The 10535-nt window shown below is 42.3% G+C and overlaps 1 long non-coding RNA gene across 1 annotated transcript in view; it reads left to right on the top strand.

The window, feature by feature from the left end:
* The first annotated feature begins 55 nt into the window (after window positions 1–55).
* The window catches only part of LOC133228618 (uncharacterized), a 28562-nt gene continuing 18082 nt past the window's right edge, over window positions 56–10535 (top strand). Inside the window, exons 1-3 of the long non-coding RNA XR_009730296.1 lie at window positions 56–2893; window positions 5076–5183; window positions 5793–5963. This is a non-coding gene — a long non-coding RNA (uncharacterized LOC133228618). The remainder of the gene's footprint in view (window positions 2894–5075; window positions 5184–5792; window positions 5964–10535) is intronic.

Here is a 10535-nt window from a genome sequence, read left to right as displayed (position 1 = left end):
TGAAGTACAAGAGCGGGGAGGGTCTGAAGAGAAGATGCGGCGACGGTCGCGCGCGCGCGCGCGCGCGTACGGGCGGGGCGAGGCTACGGCGCGTGCGCGGGTTCCGGGGCGCCACGCGCTCTCCTTTCCTGTGCAAACCCTTTGGGAGGCACGGCCTGCCCAGTCTTCTGGCGGTGCGCATGCGCCCACGAACCCCGCCCCTTCCCTGGTCTGGGTTTGCGTCCGCCAGCTCCCGCCTCTTCGCCGACGCAACGCGTGAGAGCTTCACGTGCGCTGAGGCGGCTGCTGAGGAGGCCTCTCTCAGACAGGTTTCCGAGGGCGCGGGTTAGTGGTTAGTGAGAAGCTGCGACATAGTTTTAACCGGATCGCGCCCCGAAAAGGGGTGTCTTTTCTCTCGTGGGCGCCGTCACGCCTGTCCAGAAGCCCGGAGCGTGGGCTCGCGGGCAAAGCTACGGCCCAGAAGTTTCGGCGACGAGCTGGAGTCGCCTGGCGCCAAGAGAGTGCACGGAACTCGCATTGGGATTGTTTGGCGAAAGGGTTAGGGTTAGGGTTAGCTACGTGCTGTCTTCGAGGACACCGAGTAGCCGCTTCCCAGTGGTTTGGGCCAAGGCTGCTCCTGTAGAATTTTCTTTCACATTTTAGACGAAAGGTGTCGTTATTCCTGAAGTCGCACTCACTGGGGCAGTAGGGAAGTGGATAGGGTGAGGTGGTCCTTCAGTTCGCTTATTTAGCTTAATCTACAGGTCCACCTACCTAGGTCTTGTAGTCTTAACCTTTCGAGTCCTTAAAAATCGGCGTAAATGTCACCTCTGAACCTTTATACTGAGCCCCTCACCTCACGCTCTGAACTCCTTTGTTGTGCTTCCTCTCGCCCCAGTTTGTTTTGTGTCACTAGTTCCCCCACCCCTACCCCCTCGCTGTAAACTACCCTTGTGGTGAATGAGGTGTGTCAAGGGAGTAACAGTTTGCCTCGTAGAGGAAACCAGCCATTGGAAATACTTAAAGGAATGACTGGCTGTATTCCAATAAAACTTTATGGACACTGAAATTTTAATTTGATATAATTTTAGATACCATGAAATAAGTTTTCCAATCACTTAAAAGTGTAAAAAACTTTGTTTCTTAAAACCTTCCAGAGGTATAAATTTGAATTCCCTGGCGGCTCAGAAGGTCAAGAGTCAGCCTGCAATGCGGAAGAACCAGGTTGGAACCCTGGGTCAGGAAGATGCCCTGGAGAAGGAACTGGCAGCCCACTCCAGTATTCTTGCCTGAGAAAATCCCATGGACAGAGGAGCCTGGCAGGCTACAGTCCACGGGGTCGCAAAGAGTCTGACACGACTGAAGTGACTTCACTTCTTCATCCTCCCAGTATAGTTAATAGTGCCCACTTTCACTTCAAAAAACAGTCTAGATTGGAGGATTACTTCCCATTGTTCACTCTGCCTTAAGAAAATACCTTTAAAGCAGGGGTTCAGCCCATGGACTGCTTTTATACCTCTGAAGTGAAGTCGCTACGAGGCAAAATTGAGTACCTATGACAGAAACATCTAAAATGTTAATGTCTGGCCCTTTACATACCCGCACTTCTGCCACTTCCTGCACAAATACCTTAGCCGACTATCTGATTTCCCATTCTTTTCCGCACTCCAACCCTTCATACCAATCCTAGTAGATAATCGCTCTAGGGAAAAGTTTTGATCCTGTCACAAGTGAAAGTGAAGTTGCTCAGTCTACCAGGCTTCTCTATCCGTGGAATTTTCCGGGCAAGAGTACTGGAGTGGGTTGCCATTTCCTTCTCCAGGGGATCTTCCTGACCCGGGGATCGAACCCAGGTCTCCTGCATTGCAGGCAAACGCTTTACCCTCTGAGCCACCAGGGAAGCACCAGCAATATAAAGTCCAAGCCAATTCCATGATACTAAGATTACAAGCTTAGTTTTCCAGACTTCGCTCCTCTGCGGTACTTAAAGCCAAAATGGACCACTTGCTGTTTCCCTAATTAGCATACCACACGCTCCAGTTTGCCCGTGTCTCTCCTCCATTCCGCAAGTTCCTCAGGATTAAACGAAAACTGTTACTCCCTTGACACACCTCATTCACCACAAGGGTAGTTTACAGCGAGGGGGTAGGGGTGGGGGAACTAGTGACACAAAACAAACTGGGGCGAGAGGAAGCACAACAAAGGAGTTCAGAGCGTGAGGTGAGGGGCTCAGTATAAAGGTTCAGAGGTGACATTTACGCCGATTTTTAAGGACTCGAAAGGTTAAGACTACAAGACCTAGGTAGGTGGACCTGTAGATTAAGCTAAATAAGCGAACTGAAGGACCACCTCACCCTATCCACTTCCCTACTGCCCCAGTGAGTGCGACTTCAGGAATAACGACACCTTTCGTCTAAAATGTGAAAGAAAATTCTACAGGAGCAGCCTTGGCCCAAACCACTGGGAAGTGGCTACTCGGTGTCCTCGAAGACAGCACGTAGCTAACCCTAACCCTAACCCTTTCGCCAAACAATCCCAATGCGAGTTCCGTGCACTCTCTTGGCGCCAGGCGACTCCAGCTCGTCGCCAAAACTTCTGGGCCGTAACTTTGCCCGCGAGCCCACGCTCCGGGCTTCTGGACAGGCGTGACGGCGCCCACGAGAGAAAAGACACCCCTTTTCGGGGCGCGATCCAGTTAAAACTATGTCGCAGCTTCTCACTAACCACACTGGGAGAATAGGAGTAAAATTGTCCCAGACGAACCTCATGTAGTCATCATACGGTTAGAGATCAAGACAAATCAAAGCTACCTTAAAGTGAAAGAAAGTGAAGTCGCTCAGTCATGTCCGACTCTTTGTGACCCCGTGGACACCAGGCTACTCCGTCCATGGATTTTCTAGGCAAGAGTACTGGGGTGGGTTGCCATTTCCTTCTCCAGGGAACTTCCCAACCCAGGGATCGAACCCGGGTCTCCCACATTGTAGACAGACGCTTTACCTTCTGAGCCACCAGGGAAGTCAGGTAAAAAGAATGTGGTGCCAATGATGGAAACAGGGAGCTTGGGAAGAAACTGGTTTTTGAGGAAGATGACTATAGCAGTCCCAGGTGTCACATAGTTCATACAACATCAGTGGACAGAAATCTCCCCAGAGACTTCGTAGCAGGTCACTCCTTATATCTTATTTTTCCAAAGTTGGGCTGTTAGCTAGTTTCTAAACCAGTTACTGACATGGAGCATAGGATTACCATGATTCATGAGTGTTTTTCTGGCTTTTCACAGTTCTTACACAGAAATGTGGTCATTTAGCATCTCTGGTGCCTTCCTACTGAATGTCAGTAGCAACCCCAGACATTGTGACACCAAACAAAAACAAAAACAAAAAAACAACCAATCCAAACAAAAAAACCCTCTTTCCCTCCATCCCTCATACACACCCTCAAGAGATGATACTGGTTAAGAACCACTGGCTCAGACCAATTGGAATTTATTTTGGAACTGAGTTATGTGTGTATAGATTTTTTTTGTTTGTTTCTGAATGGTTTGGAGGGAAGAGAGGAGTCAAACAGTATTGAAGTTACATTGTCAAGGAAATGGCATGGAGAGGGAATGTTGAATAGGTAACTAACATTGTCTGCCTTGAGAATTAAACATTTTCTTTTATATTCTTGATAAATATCTCAGTTTTACACTTGAAACCTTTCTCTTTTTTCTTTTCTTTTTTAGGTTTTCTCCCCCCGCAGGAAAATATCTCTCCCAGTAGGGTACTCTTGTTTTGAATACTGCAGTAGCTTTCAAACTGGTGGCCTGCTTTGTCTTTCCCTTCATTCCTACATGGACTAGTCATGTATACTGATTTTCCATTACTCCTTTATCTCAGAAACTCTGTTGGCTCTCTGTAAATCCACAAATGGCTTCCCTGCCTTTCCCTTACAAATGTAATCCAGTGCTTACTGATTAACTTGTCATCTCTATGGAAGATATACCTCTTTAAGCTTGACCCCTCTCTGTGAGGTATTAGTACTAACCAACAAATGTTTCCATTTCTTTTCTCAGACACATAGCTGACTTGCATCTCCCTGCTCCTTTGAACTCAGCATGGCCACTGAAATGTGATTGAAGTGATCTGTGTCACTTGCAAGCAAAAGTGATTAATATAGGAACCTGTGCACAGTTTCCCATGTCTCCTTTTGGCATAGTGATGGCATGTTTTAGTTATATATTGCTGCATAACAAACCGTCCCAAATCTTAGTGACTTAAAACCATAACCATTTCATAATCTCTCTTGGTTTTGTGGGTTGAATGGGCTCACGGGCAGTTGTCTCATTTTGCTTGGGGTCTCTTATGTGGTTCCAGCCGGGTATTGTCCTGCTGGAGTAATCTGGAGGTGTGACAGGGATGCTTGAATGACTGAGCCTTTGTTTTCCCAGTGTTATTCCAGGGCCTCACTTCCCATGGCTTCTCCTGCAGAGTAGACTTCTTACATAGTGGCTCAGGACTCTTCAGAACTGCAAAAGCTTTCAGATCCTTCCAGTCTATTTCCAAGACTTAGGTCTGGAAATAACTCATTCTATTGGTTAAGGCTGTCACAGGGCCAACTTAGTTTCAAGGGGAGGGGAAATAAAGTCCACTTCTTGATGGGGACTTGGGAGAAGAGTGACAAAGAATTTGTAGCCTTATTTAATCTACCACCCTAACAGTGTTCCACATGGTGGCTGCTTTCATCACCCAGGGTCTGAGAGTCGGAACGAAGTGGAAAAGAGTCCTTAGTTAACACACATGGTTGTATGAGTGAGAAATATGTTTCTGCTATACTAAGTCACTGAGATATTTGGGGTTGTTTGGTAGCAAATGAAGACTGATCTAATACAAAAATTGGTACTGGATGTAGAGCACTGCTGTAACAAAAACCTAAAATATATGGCATTGACGTATATGAATATGTTACAAATGTTGGTGGTTGGTTGTTAGGCAGCATCCAGCTCTGATTCACTAAGGAATCTCTCAGCAAACCTAGCTTAGAAATTTGAGCTGAATAAATATTTCTTAAATAAGAGAGACTGTTTCTTATAATTCTGTTCTATTTCTCTATTTTAGGAGAAAACACTTCTTTCCCACATCAGATGTTTCTTGAAGTATGGAGGGGGTGCCACTAACATAACACTTGATACTTTATTCCAGCACTTCTAGCAAGTTTCCTGATGTGTAAGTTTGGCATGTGCAGCCCACCTTCCTCTCTCTTTTCTCATGGGAGCCAGGCCGCCCACAGAAAGTATGCTTTCTACTCTGCTGCTTCATACCACAAGTTTTACAGTGGTTTGCCCATGCCGAGGGTGGCCTGCCTAGGCCCAGGGAGGCTTGGGGTAAGCTTAATAGTTTAAGTGCTCTGGGGGAAGGGAAACTTCAGGCTGGAGCTAAGTTCACTGGCAAGAAGTGATAAAATCTGTTATTTGAACTTAAGTTCACAAGAGCAAGAGAGTTAACAAGTTGGACATTAATAATTTTGGACTTTAACATGAAGTCAGTCCTGATTACTTTGGGCTATAATTCAGAAAAACAAGATAATGTAATTTCTGAGCTTTTCATTTCTTGCTGGAAAATTCACACTGGGAGGAGATCATAATCAGATTAAAGACATCTTTTTGGCTCTTAATTTTTAGAGTATTTTTATGTTACCATTTGATCTTGTTCCAGTAATGTTGAACAAGATAGTGGGACATAATTTGAAGTGGCAATAGAACAGGTTGTGAATTACAGCTCCCATGTACAGAATAACATGGGAGCTCATTTAATTGGTGTATTGTTCTGACCCAGTCAGGGGTTCTGACAACAAAACCTACACTTTATCAGCGGTCCCATGAGATTCTACAAAAGAAGTGAAATTAGTACTGAAGTGGTCTTATGAAGATGGGAGCAGGACTACCCCAACTAACTGCTGACTTCTTACCCAAGGGAGCTAACCATATCCCAAGATAATCTCAGTGGGTAAGCTGAAAGGGTTAAGGGAATGATCTTCATACATTTATACTAACATACCACTCAAAATAATTTTTAGCTTCACATGTAAAAGTTTTGTCCTTAGTGGCAAAAAAATGTAATTCTGGTATAATGTAAAGTAAAAAGGTTTATGTTACTTAAAAATGCATTTAGTGAAATTAAATCCAATAGAAATTGAATACTCACATCTCCATTTTTACAGAAATTTTGCATTCTCTGTTTTTGGGGGGAGTGCTTTGCCCTGGGAGCTTAATTTCCCCACCAAGGATTGAACCAGTGCCCCCTGCATTGGGAGTACAGAGTCTTAAGCACTGGACTGCCAGAGAAGTCCCTACATTCTTCTTCTTTTTTTCTCTTTTAATTTGTATTTTTATTTTACTTCCCCACAAAAGCCTTAAAAATATATTTTATCTTCAAATGTATTTTATTGCCTACCCTGTCATTTTTTAGGTGATTACGAAGTTGTTTATAATTTTTTAAAAGTTCCAAAAGTTTCTAAAATTTGTTTTGGATTGAGTTATTATTATAATTATTACAATGAAATGGATGTAGCTCCCCTTCTCCAATTAGTTCCTGAATATAATTTTCTGGTGTGCTGTGTGCTCAGTTGTGTCTGACCCTATGTGACCCTATGAATTGTACCCTGCCAGGCTCCTCTGTCTATGGGGATTCTCCAGGCAGGAATACTGGAGTGGGTTGCCATTTCCACCTCCAGGGGATCTTCCAGACCCAGAGATCGAACTTTTGTCTCTTGCACTGCAGGCAGATTCTTTACCACTGAGCCAGTTGGGAAGCCCGATTTTCTGCTAGGACACAGAATAAGAAAACATGTTGGGGGACTATTAGGCGTGGGGCTTACAAAAGATGAATAAATGATTGTTGTTCAGCGCATTATTTACAACAGTGTTTGGGTAAAAAAATGAGTATAGACTTACTGTATTCAATAATCTTCAGATGAAAACTAGTGAAAATATTTTCTCCCATAAGTCTGAATAATTGTTCAAAAAGCACTGCAAAACATTGAAAACTAGTGAAAATATTTTCTCCCATAAGTCTGAATAATTGTTCAAAAAGCACTGCAAAACATTAATGTATCTCTGAGATATGTTCTTTTTATATGTAATGTTGATCTGTTGGAAGGAAATTTGGAATTTTTTAACATCCTTTTCCTTGAAATTATCTGAAATATGCAGTTGAGACACAGGAGAAAGACACAGAGTTCTCTCTCATTATTGAGCAGATGTACCTTGTAACTGACTGATATTTCCCAGAATGTTTTCCACAGATCTTTCATTTTTGAATTCTGAGAGAGATATATGGAGCATGAAACTTTACTGTGAGTTTGTTACCCATATGAAGTAGGGCTCAAACTCCTTCAGTATTCCTTTTTGTTATCTCAACAGTTTTCTTTAACACTATCAGGGAATGGAAGAGGAAATGGTATTAGACAAAAATGATCATAACTCCTGCATCCCACTCTACAATATATCTGAACTCAGAACATTCCAGCCCAGACCAAAATACTCAGTTTCTAGCACCATGCTTTTTTCTTAATAGAAATATATTTAAGATACGGGAAAGAAAGCCAAGAAATCTCCTTGCCACTTATGATGCATTGATTAAAGTAAATATTGACATCAGTATTCAGAATTATTCCTTTGTCTGGTGCCTTAGAAGCTTTTTGCACATGGGAGCAATTTGTCATAGTAGGATCTGGGATGGGTGAGAGGATGCCTGTCTTTTATAAGTGAGGAAAGAATGATTTAAAAATGGAATTAGAAAAACTGAATTGAAATGACATGTCAACCTCACTAATATTTTAGACAACTCAATTTTAGGAAAGAGTAGGTGAAAGTTGATAATATTTTCTGTGCTTGTATTCCCCTTGGAAAGTAGAATCCCAGGGTAGACTTATTCCAGTTTGTAGATTACTAGGTTAAGAGAATAAAATTATGGGGAGTGTGGTGTAAGTTGCGGGTTTTATTAACATTCTTGGCATCTTGGGCCAGCCCTTTCTCTTTCCTATTGAGTAAGATGCTAGTGAGAAAGTGGGTGAGAAAGGTCAGCCCTTTGTCTAGTCTTGATCTTGGGGCCAGGCTACCAGGAATCATGACTTCTAGTATGTTCCTTTTTGCTGCAGAGTTTATAAAGACAGATCTTTGGGGTAGGTGGGCAGGAGAGTTTCTCTCGTCCTGCTCTGCCAGTCAGCAACTCCATTGCACATCTGCCTTGTCCTAGGGATCAGTGTTGGAAGGCCCACTGGTGCTATCTTACCTCCAGGATCAACTTTATCAGTATGAGTGGTGTTCTCAGCTGTCTACTCTTTTTTCCTGTTTTTCGGTTGGCTCACAACTTGGGAGGAAGAGTCCCCTAAAGATTCTCAGTCTTTATCAGTGCTATTCATATTAACACAGCAAATACTACTGTGAATTTTCCTAGAAAAAGTCATGAAATTAGGTTCAATCCAGCCTGTTTTTTCTAATACTCTTTTGTATGTATTTCATAGATCCATACATATTAATGAGCATAGTTTGTTTTCAAAATGTTTTCTAAAGGACTGTTATTGGGCGGTATATAAAACATCAGAAGAGTTAAGTTCAGGAGAAAGATAATTGCTCGATAGCCTTAAACAGTTGGTTCTTCAAGACACACTATTGCCAGAGTTTCATAGAAGGTGAATGAATACATTAAGGGGTTGACTCTAAGATCAGTCTTGCCATTCTTCCTGTGCTGTAAGTTACTTGGCCTGCTATGCCTTTTAATATTCATAAAATCATAATATAAAAGATGGCCCTCATATGAGAAAATATAAGGCAAAATAAATATCTGATAACTATAATAGAAGCTCTGAGCCTATAGATCTCTAATATTTCAGGGGAAATAACACTTTTTAAAGGGACCCAGTCTTTTCTTTGTAAGCAACTTGGGTCTTTAGAAAATGAGCTGCTTTTTAGGTTTAAAAAAAAGAGATTAAAGCTTTAGTTTAATGCAGAATAAACTGTTCTTGAATCTTCTGTCATAAATTGGCATGCATAATTCAAATATTGTCATATGCTAGTGGAAATTTTGACTGGCTTTGACTTTGTTATGGTTACTGAAAGGAGGTTCTCCAGCAGAACACAGATTTTTATTGGCAAGCAGGTACAAGAATTTCTGATGAGACGAGCCAAAAGATCACTGCTTTGATTCTTCTTTTTCTCATGTCTGTAACATCCGATCAAAGATCAAGTCCTGTTGATCCCACCTCCAAAATATTATTCCAAATTTGACTGACCACTTCTCACCATATCTGCTGCTACCATCTTGGTACAAGCCATCAGTAGCTCTCATTTAGTCCATGACAGCAGCCTCTTGTCTGGCTCCTGGGTTGCAACTCTTACCTTCATAGAGTTTACTTTCAGTCATTAGCCATTTAACAATATAAATCAGATTATCACTTCCTTACCTATACTTCACTGATGTTTTTACCTTGCAGTTAAAATCCAAACTCATAATCACAGCCTTTATGGTCTGTTCTACACCTACCCTCTGATTGCTCTTGAGTCACATTCCTTGCTCTTTGTTCTCCAGTCAGATTGGTTTTCTGTCTTTGAGTGCTCCAAACTCATTCCTATCTTTGAGATTTTGCATTTGCTCTTTTTCAGGCCTGGAATTATCTGCTCCCAGATTTTCTCATGGCTGATTCATTCTCGTTGCTTAGGTCTCAGCTAAAATGTCCATCCCCTGGCGAAGGAAATGGCAACCCACTCCAGTATTCTTGCCTGGAGAATCACATGGGCAGAGGAGCCTGGTGGCCTATAGTCCATGGGATCACAAAGAGTCGGACATGACTGAAGTGACTTAGTACAAAATGTCCATCTCTCAGAGAAGCGTTATCCTGACAACACTAAAGAGCCTGTCACCCCTTCTACCAAACTTTCATTTCCTATTCTGCTTAGTTGTTTTCACAGTATTTGATTCTGCCTGAAAGTATCTTATTTTTCACATGTTTTTTATCTATCTTTCTGCTAACCTCCAGTAGAATGTGACTCCATGATGGGTAGAGCTCATCTGTCTTGTTCCCTGCTATACTCTCAGAACTTGCAATGAAGGTTGTCATTTAGTGGAAGTTTATTGAATATTTGCTGGATGAATGAAAGACTCAAGTCCAGATGTAGCCTGAGGGGGCCTCCCAAGAGGCCTTTGCGTTAGTAATTTACCATAGTTCAGGGTTGTGGCCCTTTGTTTTAAATGCTCAGATGTCAGCTTTTGCCAGCACATGGAGTTTTTTTCCTCAAGGGCAGAACTTATGTTAGCCAAAGTATAGGATTGACATATAAAATCCATACGCCAATTTATTAGTTTTCAGTGAGCAGTATAACTGTCACTTGGACCCAGACTTGGCAATGGACTGGCATACATAGGATAGGGCATTAAATGAGAAACTTTTGGGGAAAACATAGAATACAAAAAAGGAGAAAGAGTTAGATGGCTTATGTGTTTCAAGATGTTCATCTAACAAGCATTTATATATTTCTGACTTCAGTTTATGTTCTGTGCTATTCACTGAAGAATCAACAA

Source organism: Bos javanicus, chromosome 17, assembly GCF_032452875.1.
Source record: "Bos javanicus breed banteng chromosome 17, ARS-OSU_banteng_1.0, whole genome shotgun sequence".
Classification (NCBI taxonomy): domain Eukaryota; kingdom Metazoa; phylum Chordata; class Mammalia; order Artiodactyla; family Bovidae; genus Bos; species Bos javanicus.
The sequence above is the reverse complement of the archived record's forward strand: the minus strand, read 5'-3'. Positions and strand labels throughout refer to the sequence as shown.